The sequence below is a fragment of the Oryctolagus cuniculus genome, chromosome 11, assembly GCF_051225735.1.
Source record: "Oryctolagus cuniculus isolate XC-2025 breed Fujian yellow rabbit chromosome 11, ASM5122573v1, whole genome shotgun sequence".
Taxonomy (NCBI): Eukaryota; Metazoa; Chordata; class Mammalia; order Lagomorpha; family Leporidae; genus Oryctolagus; species Oryctolagus cuniculus.
The window spans coordinates 77593351-77607080 of NC_142877.1; positions in this window are offsets into that span (position 1 = coordinate 77593351).

Genomic DNA, 13730 nt, shown 5'->3' on the forward strand with positions numbered 1-13730 from the left:
GAGCGACCTCAGGTCTGCACCGGCCCTGAGCCTAGCAGAAAAACCTGACTCTGGGCGGGGCAAATTAACAGGAGATTAAGAGCTAGTAAATTTGTGGTGCTACTGAACTGAGACTGTGAAAAAAGAGACGGTGGGGGAGAGAACTCACGGAATTCACGTGAGCACTCTCCAGAGACGCTACAATTCCGTAACTTTGGCAACCCAGTGGGAGGCTGAAGGAGAATTTGAGCCCACTCTGAGGGCCGAACAGATTCCCTGTGGGGATCTTGGGAAAGAGCTTCCGATCTCTGGCTCCTGTGGGTATATCATTTGCCTGCTAACTACCTCCAACTTCGTTCAGCTGTGCGGAATTACTTCCCTTTTGAATCAAAAAAAAAAAAAAAAGAGAGAGAGAGAGAGATTTACCACGCCTAACCTGGGAGTGTCACCTTTGGCACACCAAACAGAGCTCTCAGGCCACACCCATCTCAAGCCCTAAGGCTCCATCAAAAACAGATAGTCCACTTAATCTAGAGTCATAGTATAACAAGAAAAAGCACCACAGTGAAGAAACCAAATATCTCCAATATGCCAAATAACAAACGCAAAAACCGAGGTAATAAAAACAAGGAAGTCACCATGACGCCCTCAAATGAAAAAGACACCCCAATTCAAGATTATGAAGATGATGACATAGAAGAAATGCAAGAAGCAGATCTCAAAAAATTGATAAGAACATTAAGAAGTTCTCAAAAACAAATTCTTGAACTACACAAATCCTTAATGGACAAGATAGAAAATCTCTCTCGTGAAAATGAAATATTAAGGAGGAATCAAAATGAAACGAAACAACTAGTACAACAGGAAACTGGGATAGTGACTGAAGTGAAGAATTCAATAGATCAAATGAAAAACACAATAGAGAGCCTTACAAACAGAATGGGTGAAGCAGAAGAGAGAATATCGGACTTAGAAGACAGAGAACAGGAAAGGATACAGTCAGACCAAAGAAAAGAAGAGGAAATTAGAAATCTGAAACATATTGTCGGGAATCTTCAGGATACTATTAAAAAACCCAACATTCGGGTTCTAGGAGTTCCTGAAGGCATGGAGAGGGAGAAAGGATTAGAAGGCATTTTTAGTGAGATATTAGCAGAAAATTTCCCAGGTTTGGAGAAGGACAGAGACATCTTAGTACAGGAAGCCCACAGAACCCCTAATAAACACGACCAAAAGAGATCCTCACCACGACACGTTGTAATTAAACTCTCCACAGTGAAACATAAAGAAAAGATCCTAAAATGTGCAAGAGAGAAACGTCAGATTACTCTCAGAGGATCTCCAATCAGACTCACAGCTGACTTCTCATCAGAAACTCTAAAAGCTAGGAGGGAATGGCGAGATATAGCCCAGGTACTAAGAGAGAACAACTGCCAGCCCAGAATATTATATCCTGCAAAGCTATCATTTGTGAATGAAGGTGAAATAAAGACTTTTCATTGCAAACAGAAATTGAAAGAATTTGTTGCCACTCGTCCAGCCCTGCAAAAGATGCTTAAAGATGTGTTACACACAGAAACACAGAAACACGGTCATCAATATGAAAGAAGGTAAAGGAAGGAAACCAAGGAAGGAAACCTCACAGCAAAAGATCACAGGGAATTCAAAGCATATATTAGAACTTATCTTTGGCAAATGGCAGGGCAAAGTTACCACTTATCATTAGTCACTTTGAACGTGAATGGCCTGAACTGTCCAGTTAAAAGACACCGATTGGCTGATTGGGTTAAGGAACAAAACCCATCTATTTGCTGCTTACAAGAAACACATCTTTCCAACAAAGATCCATACAGACTGAAAGTGAAAGGCTGGAAAAAGATATACCATGCCAACAGAAATGAAAAAAGAGCGGGCGTAGCCATCTTAATATCGGACAACATAAACTTTACCACAAAAACTGTTAAGAGAGACAAAGAGGGACACTATATCATGATTAAGGGATCAATTCAACAGGAAGATATAACAATTATCAATGTATATGCACCTAACTACAGGGCACCAGTTTATCTAAAAGATTTATTAACGGACTTAAAGGGAGACTTAGACCCCAATACAGTAGTACTGGGGGACTTCAATACTCCACTCTCAGAAATAGACAGATCATCCGGTCAGAAGATCAACAAGGATACAGTAGATTTAAACGACACTATAGCCCAAATGGATCTAACAGATATATACAGAACTTTCAATCCTACAGCTAAAGATTTTACATTCTTCTCAGCAGTACATGGAAGCTTCTCTAGGATTGACCACATACTAGGCCATAAAGCGAGTCTCAGCAAATTCAAAAGAATTAGAATCATACCATGCAGCTTCTCAGACCATAAAGGAATGAAGTTGGAAATTACCAACTCAGGAATCCCTAGAGCATACGCAAACACATGGAGATTGAACAACATGCTCCTGAATGAACAATGGGTCATAGAAGAAATCAAAAGAGAAATCAAAAACTTTCTGGAAGTAAATGAGGATGACAGCACAACATACCAAAACTTATGGGACACAGCAAAAGCAGTGTTAAGAGGAAAGTTTATATCAATAGGTGCCTACATCAAGAAATTGGAAAGACACCAAATAGATGAGCTTTCAATTCACCTCAAGGATCTAGAAAACCTACAGCAAATCAGACCCAAATCTAGTAGGAGAAGAGAAATAATTAAAATCAGAGAAGAAATCAACAGGATTGAATCAAGAAAAACATTCCAAAAAATCAGCCAAACGAAGAGCTGGTTTTTTGAAAAAATAAACAAAATTGACACCCCATTGGCCCAACTAACTAAAAAAAGAAGAGAAAAGACCCAAATCAATAAAATCAGAGATGAAAAAGGAAATGTAACAACAGACACCACAGAAATAAAAAGAATCATCAGAAATTACTACAAGGACTTGTATGCCAGCAAACAGGGAAACCTATCAGAAATGGATAGATTCCTGGACACATGCAACCTGCCTAAATTGAACCAGGAAGACATCGAAAACCTAAACAGACCCATAACTGAGACAGAAATTGAAACAGTAATAAAGGCCCTCCCAACAAAGAAAAGCCCAGGACCAGATGGATTCACTGCTGAATTCTACCAGACGTTTAAAGAAGAACTAACTCCAATTCTTCTCAAACTATTCAGAACAATCGAAGAAGAGGGAGTCCTCCCAAATTCTTTCTATGAAGCCAGCATCACCTTAATTCCTAAGCCGGAAAAAGATGCAGCACTGAAAGAGAATTACAGACCAATATCCCTGATGAACATAGATGCAAAAATCCTCAATAAAATTCTGGCCAATAGAATGCAACAACACATCAGAAAGATCATCCACCCAGACCAAGTGGGATTTATCCCTGGTATGCAGGGATGGTTTAATGTGCGCAAGACAATCAATGTGATACACCACATTAACAGACTGCAGAAGAAAAACCATATGATTATCTCAATAGATGCCGAGAAAGCATTTGATAAAATACAACACCCGTTCATGATGAAAACTCTAAGCAAACTGGGTTTGGAAGGAACATTCCTCAATACAATCAAAGCAATCTATGAAAAACCCACAGCCAACATCCTATTGAATGGGGAAAAGTTGGAAGCATTTCCACTGAGATCTGGAACCAGACAGGGATGCCCACTCTCACCACTGCTATTCAATATAGTTCTGGAGGTTCTAGCCAGAGCTATTAGGCAAGAAAAAGAAATTAAAGGGATACAAATTGGGAAGGAAGAGCTCAAACTATCCCTCTTTGCAGATGACATGATTCTGTATTTAGGGGACCCAAAGAACTCTACTAAGAGACTATTGGAACTCATAGAAGAGTTTGGCAAAGTAGCAGGGTATAAAATCAATGCACAAAAATCAACAGCCTTTGTATACACAGACAATGCCATGGCTGAGGAAGAACTTCTAAGATCAATCCCATTCACAATAGCTACAAAAACAATCAAATACCTTGGAATAAACTTAACCAAGGACGTTCAAGATCTCTACGATGAAAATTACAAAACCTTAAAGAAAGAAATAGAAGAGGATACCAAGAAATGGAAAAATCTTCCATGCTCATGGATTGGAAGAATCAATATCATCAAAATGTCCATTCTCCCAAAAGCAATTTACAGATTCAATGCAATTCCAATCAAGATACCGAAGACCTTCTTCTCAGATCTGGAAAAAATGGTGCTGAAATTTATATGGAGGCACAAGAGACCTCGAATAGCTAAAGCAATCTTGTACAACAAAAACAAAGCCGGAGGCATCACAATACCAGATTTCAGGACATACTACAGGGCAGTTGTAATCAAAACAGCATGGTACTGGTACAGAAACAGATGGATAGACCAATGGAACAGAATTGAAACACCAGAAATCAACCCAAACATCTACAGCCAACTTATATTTGATCAAGGATCTAAAACTAATTCCTGGAGCAAGGACAGTCTATTCAATAAATGGTGCTGGGAAAATTGGATTTCCACGTGCAGAATCATGAAGCAAGACCCCTACCTTACACCTTACACAAAAATCCACTCCACATGGATTAAAGACCTAAATCTACGACCTGACACCATCAAGTTACTAGAGAACATTGGAGAAACCCTTCAAGATATTGGCACAGGCAAAGAATTTCTGGAAAAGACCCGGGAGGCACAGGCAGTCAAAGCCAAAATCAACTATTGGGATTGCATCAAATTGAGAAGTTTCTGTACTGCAAAAGAAACAGTCAGGAGAGTGAAAAGACAACCGACAGAATGGGAAAAAATATTTGCAAACTATGCAACAGACAAAGGGTTAATAACCAGAATCTACAAAGAGATCAAGAAACTCCACAAAAACAAAACCAACAACCCACTTAAGAGATGGGCCAAGGACCTCAATAGACATTTTTCAAAAGAGGAAATCCAAATGGCCAACAGGCACATGAAAAAATGTTCAAGGTCATTAGCAATCAGGGAAATGCAAATCAAAACCACAATGAGGTTTCACCTCACCCCGGTTAGAATGGCTCACATTCAGAAATCTACCAACAACAGATGCTGGCGAGGATGTGGGGAAAAAGGGACACTAACCCACTGTTGGTGGGAATGCAAACTGGTCAAGCCACTATGGAAGTCAGTCTGGAGATTCCTCAGAAACCTGAAGATAACCCTACCGTTCGACCCAGCCATCCCACTCCTTGGAATTTACCCAAAGGAATTTAAATTGGCAAATAAAAAAGCGGTCTGCACCCTAATGTTTATTGCAGCTCAATTCACAATAGCTAAGACCTGGAACCAACCTAAATGCCCATCAATGATAGACTGGATAAAGAAATTATGGGATATGTACTCTTTAGAATACTATACCGCAGTAAGAAACAACGAAATCCAGTCATTTGCAACAAAATGGAGGAATCTGGAACACATCATGCTGAGTGAAATAAGCCAGTCCCAAAGGGACAAATACCATATGTTCTCCCTGATCGGTGACGACTGACTGAACACCAAGAGGGAAACCTGTTGGAGTGAGGTGGACACTATGGGAAATGGTGGCTTGATCAGCATAGCCCTGACTGTTAATGAACAACTAAATACATTATCCCTCTTAGTAGTTTTTTTATCTGTTCTACTTAATATGACTGGTTTAGATCTGTAATTGATGCACAGTTATTCTTAAGTGTTGAAAATTAACTGAAATGTGATCCCTGTTGAACATGGGAGTGGGAATGGGAGAGGGAAGAGATGTATAATTTGGGACATGCTCAGGCTGACTTGCCCCAAGTGGTGGAGTTGGAAGCATACCAGGGGATTCCAATTCAATCCCATCGAGGTGGCATGTACCAATGCCATCTCACTGTTCCAGGTGATCAGTTTCAGTTCACAGTTGGTCATGGTGAAGGGACTGGGAGTCAAAGGGAGCACATAGACAAGTCTAGTACCTGCTAACGCTAACTGATGGAGTAAATAAAGGGGAGAGTGATCCAACATGGGAAGTGAGATACTCAGCAGACTCATAGAATGGCAGATGTCCTAAATAGCACTCTGGCCTCAGAATCAGCCCTAAAGGCATTCGGAGCTGGCTGAAAAGCTCATGAGAGTATTTCAGGCATGGAAAGCCAAGACACTCTGGCAAAAGATCTCTGCGAGTGAGATCCCAGTGGAAAGAACAGGCCATCAAAGAAGGAGGTACCTTTCTCTGAAGGGAGGAGAGAACCTCCACTTTGACTATGAGCTTGTCTAAACAAGATAAGAATCGGAGAACTCAGAGGGCTTCCATAGCCTTGGAAACTCATGACTGGAGCATAGGGAGATTACTGATGCCATAGACAGGAGTGTCAATTGGTAAAGTCAACAACAGGAGTCACTGTGCACTTACTCCTCATGTAGGATCTCTATCCTTAATGTGCTGTACATTGAGATTTAATGCTATAACGAGTACTCAAACAATATATTTCACTTTGTGTTTCTATGGGGGTGCAAACTGTTGAAATCCTTACTTAATGCATACTAAACTGATCCTCTGTAAAAAAAAAAAAAAAAAAAAAAAAATTATCAATTCCCAACTTGACTCTCACTGGGATTAAACATGACAATAGGTCTGCTCTGATTTCATCATCATTTTAAAAAATCATCTATTATTTTTCACTTTATGTTTCTGTGTGGGAGCAAACTGTTGAAATGCATACTTAATGTATACTAAGCTGATCTTCTGTATATTAAGATAATCGAAAATGAATCTTGATGTGAATGGAAGGGGAGAGGGAGTGGGAAAGGGGAGGGTTGTGGGTGGGAGGGACGGTATGGGGGGAAAGCCATTGTAATCCATAAGTCGTACTTTGGAAATTTATATGCATTAAATAAAAGTTTAAAAAATAAATAAATAAATAAATAAAGTTAAAAAAAAAAAAAAGAAAGATATAGGGACAGGTGGGAAAGAAGGCATCTGAAAAGCTCCTATATGAAGATTTCAAATGAGTTGAGGAAAGTAAAAATAACATCAGGGCAAAGAAGCTGTTCTAAACAGGAACCACACTGAGGCAAACATCACTGAAACTTGTCTCCTTTGCTTTTCAATATTTGCTTTATTGATATTTTAAAGAAATCAGGCTATGAGATAGCATAGAACATATAATTTGGGAAATCGAAGTGAAAAGTGTTATAAACTCCAATATGGATTAGCATGACAAAACAATCTGGCTGCGGTGGCCATTTGGGGGGTGAACCAGCGGAAGGAAAACCTTTCTGTCTCTCTCTCTCTCACTGTCTAACTCTGCCTGTCAAAAAAAAAAAAAAACTAAAAATAATACTATTTATGAAAAAAATAATGAAGATGGTAATTAAGATGAAATAACTTCAATGATGATTATATCCAAATGATGAGCTCAGATGTCAATATTGTGTAGCTACCATCTTCTAGTTCCTGTGCTAGTTGATTGGCACATATTTTCCATTTAATTTTTAAAACCATGTCCCTGCTCAGGCTGACTTGCCCCAAGTGGTGGAGTTGGAAGCATACCAGGGGATTCCAATTCAATCCCATCGAGGTGGCATGTACCAATGCCATCTCACTGTTCCAGGTGATCAGTTTCAGTTCACAGCTGGTCATGGTGAAGGGACTGGGAGTCAAAGGGAGCACATAGACAAGTCTAGTACCTGCTAACGCTAACTGATGGAGTAAATAAAGGGGAGAGTGATCCAACATGGGAAGTGAGAATCTCAGCAGACTCATAGAATGGCAGATGTCCTAAATAGCACTCTGGCCTCAGAATCAGCCCTAAAGGCATTCGGAGCTGGCTGAAAAGCCCATGAGAGTATTTCAGGCATGGAAAGCCAAGACACTCTGGCAAAAGATCTCTGCGAGTGAGATCCCAGTGGAAAGAACAGGCCATCAAAGAAGGAGGTACCTTTCTCTGAAGGGAGGAGAGAACCTCCACTTTGACTATGAGCTTGTCTAAACAAGATAAGAGTCGGAGAACTCAGAGGGCTTCCATAGCCTTGGAAACTCATGACTGGAGCATAGGGAGATTACTGATGCCATAGACAGGAGTGTCAATTGGTAAAGTCAACAACAGGAGTCACTGTGTACTTACTCCTCATGTAGGATCTCTATCCTTAATGTGCTGTACATTGAGATTTAATGCTATAACGAGTACTCAAACAATATATTTCACTTTGTGTTTCTATGGGGGTGCAAACTGTTGAAATCCTTACTTAATGCATACTAAACTGATCCTCTGTAAAAAAAAAAAAAAAAAAAAAAAAAGAAATTATCAATTCCCAACTTGACTCTCACTGGGATTAAACATGACAATAGGTCTGCTCTGATTTCATCATCATTTTAAAAAATCATCTATTATTTTTCACTTTATGTTTCTGTGTGGGAGCAAACTGTTGAAATCCATACTTAATGTATACTAAGCTGATCTTCTGTATATTAAGATAATCGAAAATGAATCTTGATGTGAATGGAAGGGGAGAGGGAGTGGGAAAGGGGAGGGTTGTGGGTGGGAGGGACGGTGTGGGGGGAAAGCCATTGTAATCCATAAGTCGTACTTTGGAAATTTATATGCATTAAATAAAAGTTTAAAAAAAAATGTAAATATTGTTCAGGATGATTTAAAAATTTGCATTTTTTGTAGCAAGAAATGTAAGTTTTTTGTTTTTTCCAAATAAATGCAATTTGAAAAAAAAAAAAAAAAAAAAAAAAAAAAACCATGTCCCAGTATATGAACCAAGAACATTGCCATTTTATAGATAAGGGCAGGTTGGTATAGAAAAGTTACTTAAATTGCCTGAATTCAAACCCTTGATAACTAGAAGAAATAACACTTAAAAACAGATGTTTGCCGCACAAACATTGCTGTTGTGATAATTTTTGTGTTGAATTTTTTGAATGTTGTCCATGATGTGGAAGAAATTGCTCTTTATAAGTCTGAATATCCATCACTTAGAATTTTAGATATTAGACAATCATTCTATTGGGTTTCTGATGCTGTAATCTTATTCATTCATAATATAATTCTTCCACTTTCAGTTTGCTTCATTTTTTTCAGAATTCTAAATGTAGTATTTCTTTGAATAGTCAAAAACACATATAATAAATTCACAAACCTGAAATATTTTTAATTTTTATTTAGAGACATAGAAAAATGTACTCCTGGGGCTGGCTTTGTGGTGCAACAGATTAAAGCCAAGGCCTGGAGCACTGGCATCCCATATGATCACCAGTTTAAGTCCTGGTTGCTCCACTTCCAATCCTACTCCTCACTAATGCACCTGAGAAAGCAGGGGAGAATGGTCCAAATGCTTGGGCCCTGAACACACATGAGAAACCCACAAGAATCTCCTGGCTCCTGCTGCTGGCTTTGTGTGGCCCACCCCCATTTTGTGGCCATTTATACATTGTACCAGAAGGAAAATCTATTTCTCTCTCTCTCTCTGTCTCTCCTTCTCTCTCTCTGTAACTCTGCCTTTCAAATAAATAAATAAGTCTTTTTAAAAGAAAAAAATGTAATCCTAATCTTTAAGTTAATTTAGTGGCACCATTTTTCAGTTAATGCCACATTTTAATATTAGCCAGCCACGTTAAAAATAGGCACAGCAGGTTAAGTTACCACCCGTGACACTGGCATCCCATGTGAGTGCTTGTTTGAGACCTGACTGCTCTGCTTCCAATCCAGTTGCCTGTTAATGTGCCCAGAAGAAGACTGGAAGATGGCCCAAATATTTGGCCCCCTGCTACCCACATAGGAGACCCGATAGAGTTCCAGGCTCAGTTTGACACAGCCCTGGCCATTGAGGCCATTTAGGTAATGAACCAGCAGATGAAAGAACTCTCTCTCTCCCCCATCTCTCTCTCTCTCTCTTGCTCTCTCTCTCTCTCTCTCTCATGATCTCTTACTGTGACTCTTTCAACAAATAAAAGGAAATCTTTTTAAAAAATAATAAAAATAGAAGAAAAAAATCTTCCTAAGCATAAGAAAACTTCTCAGCCTATTTTTAACCTAAAGTAGGTTGGAATCCAAAGCCTCTTTTCATTTTGTATTTATCCTGCCTCTTTCAGTCCAAGATGAAATAATTCCCTTAAAATCTTTTTGTATTGAATTATAATTTACTCCATTAAACAAAGGATACTTTCTTATAAATCTTTTTTAAAAGCTCATCCAAATCTTGGGCTTTCATAAGGCTGCTGTGATTTTAAAAACAAACCAACAAACACATGTGGAGGAGAAGAAAAACCTTCTGATGATTTCAGAAGTTTTATTGTCTTGTTAGGGAATGTCTATGAGGTATACCTTTAAATTCTTTCCATGGCTTCCTTCTACCTGACAGTATCTGTGAGATACCAAATTTTACCTTTCAGGGATTTTTAACAAAGAATCTTACAGCACCATTTGGATCTGATTTCTTTCTTTGATACTCCTTTGCTGGGAGTGATTGATAAAACAGCTTTATTTTCAATTCCAGCAAGTTCTGGCTCAAATAACTTCTCTAAATTCTGCTTAAAAATTTGTGAGTTTTTCTCTGGTGCTTCTCTTCTCATATTTTATCACAAGCAGCAGAAAGAAGCCAGTTGTCACTTTCTACATTCTTCCCAAAAATCTCCCCTGCCACATCCAGGAGTTTATTAGGTTCCCTTTCTATTTTCCACATCACTGTAGGCAGCCGTATTGTCAACCTCTCTGCCACTGCCTGAAAATGATTCCTTTATTCAATCTCCAATAACATTTTTCTCACTCTACTGCAGGCCGTTAACAATATTTCTGCAAGGTGTTCCCAGTTCCAAGTGACAGGCTCCTTGAGGTCCAGTCAGCTTTGGTCTACTCCAGAGTCCCCAAACCAATGGCAAGTGCATTCAGTTTTTATTATAGCATCACACACTTCCAGATCCAAAATCTGTTTTAATCATGACCACATAACAAGCTCTGTGGCTTCAAACAAGAGCCAGGTGGTTGTTCTCTCTAATGGTTCTATAGGTCCGAGACTTGCATCAAGGGTGTTGAAAAGGCTCATCATTGCTCCATGATGACATTGTGGGCCTCAGATGAGATGTCTGAGACACTGTGGACTGGCCACCTGGGGCTGACAGAATCTGCCATCTGACTGGTCTCAGGGTCTTTGTATGGATGGTCTCCATGTAGTTTCTCTGATGTGGCATTGCAGGGCATTTGGACACTGCGTGAAAGCTAAGGGCTTCAAAAGCAATGGATCCTCTGCAAGGATTCCTATGACATTGCAAATGTAACCTTAAGCTTCAGTTCCAGTGGGTTTTTTTTTTTTCTTTTCTACTGCTTGGTGTTCTTCTCTAGTTCCTGCTCTAGGGACCATTGCATTTATTGTTTCCTCTGCCTGGATTGCTGTTGCCATGGTTGTTCTCCTGGATTGCCTTTTATGTCATTCAGATGTCTTCTCAGACGTCATTTAGTGGCTATCCTGACGGAACCACCTTCTGCCTCAGTTACCCAGAATCCGGGATAGGATTTTGCTTTTCACAGTGACATGGAAGGTGTGTGGAGGAAAGGCCAAAAGGAAAAAAGGGAACCCACTTTTGCAGACAGTGAAATGCTTTAAATATTTATGATTTGGGTTTTTTCCCCTGATATATTCTTTCCCTCTTTGAATCTTTATGGTTTCATGAAAAGCAAATTTATTCACAGTCTAATCATATTCCTGTTTTTTTCATTCTCATTCATCTTTAGGTTTGGAGACTGTGTCGTTATAAAGAAAATAAATGATTTAAGATCCAGGCTGAAAAGGTTGGGGCTAGAGAGCAGGGTCACCAGGCCTAAAACTCTCCTCTCTCTCTCCCATCAACTGTATCAACCACCTTAAACCATTTTCGCATTTGTTTTACTTCAATATCCTAAGTATCAGCAGCAATAGGAAGGGGATGGAGAAAATGTCCAACATAAAACAAAGGCATATACATTTTATTCATTCAAAACATCTTTAAAACTCTCATTGTTTCTCACTGAACAGTGTAGCACCAAATAAAATGGTAAGTTTAAAGATTAATGATAGATTTACAGAGAAATTCTGTGTTCAGTGGTTATAAGAAAGTGAAATGTGGTGCATTGTCTTAGCAGATACTAAGGGAATTATTAGAAAGCAAAGCTTGGATCAGCTTCGATGAACCCTTCCTCTAGGCAGTAGAGGAGACTGGAAACTTAACTGTCGTCTTGTCCCAATCTTAGAAGTGTGTAATGCAAATCACAAGGGAAAATCATTAAATATCAAGTTTCATCATTTCCACCAAGAGCTAGAAAAAGCAAGTTAATTTCATATGCATTTTTTTTTCTTAGTAAGGAAAATGTTCCCACAGAATCTAACTCATGGGAATCACACTAGATTCTATTACATAGTGAAAAAAGCAGAACAGAAATATCTTTGTGCCATTACTGAACTAAAAACCATACACAAGGCAGAACCCATTAAGCAAGAGTACTTGGAATCCCTAGTCTCAAACTAGCAAATTAAGCCTGAATCTCCTCCTGTGAAGATAAGATTATTTTGGGGTAGGGGGCAAAAATACTTCCAATGAAAACCAAATGAACAATCTCTGGCCATAGAGGGAAAATGGAAATATAGTTTGCTGGATGATAAAATAATATAACCACTACCTTTAACTACCATGCCTTGAAAAAGATAAAGAGAGTCTACAGAGTTAGACATTTTACTACCAGAAGAAAAGTATCAGCCCTAGATTAGCATACAGTAAATCAGGATTTCATTTCTAATTTAGATAACTTGGAATGATTCTGTATATTTATATTTTCACCTCTATATTTCAAATGTTTATTTTTCAATATTCCAAGAAAAGCCATCTAGACTATATTTCTCAGAGTGAGCATTGGAAGTCTAGCAGTTAAGATGCCAAAACCTTATATGGGAGTACCTGGGTTTGATTCCAAGCTGTGGTTCCTGACTCCAGCTTCTTGTTAATGCAAACCCTGGAAGGCAGTGGGGATAGTTCACGTATTTGTGTTCCTGCCACCTGTGTGGGAGATCTAGATTGAATTCCCAGTTCCTGGCTTCTATCCCAGCAAACCCTCAGCTGATGCAGGCATTTAGAGGATAAACAGTAAATGGGAGTTTTCTCTCTCTCTCTATTTATATATACATAATTTTTCTATCTGTTTCTATATCTATTTCCATTTCTCTGCCTTTAAAATAAACAAACAAATAAATAAAGTGCTTCACATTTTCTTCCATAGTGTAAGAAATGTAAACCGAGGAAAAGTGTAATTAATACTCTCTACTGAGGATTATTTTATTGTTGTGTTACTTTGTATTCATTTGATTATTGGTAAGCTTAACTCAATATGTATATTTAAATTTGTATTTAATTTATACACACATATTTGCAGAAATGTGTATTTTTGTGTATATTACTGAATCAATGGAAAATAATTTGCTGCTTGATACTTTTTATCTGAATATTTCAATATGCTTTTCCTGTGAATGAAAAAATTTTACTCTATATACAAAACACTTAAGGGAATTAAAAAGTAATTCAATAACATCTGATAAACATTCCATATTGAATTTTGAAATTTTCACCAATGTACTTTTAGAGCTGTTGTTTTTCCCAATGCCAGAACTAACCAATTTTCACACATTTGCATGTACTTGTTATCTCTTTTTAATACTTTTTGCCTGGAACTTCTTGCCCTTCCTTTATCTTTCCCAATATTTTTGAGGAAGTCAGGGTACTTGTCTTGCAGAATA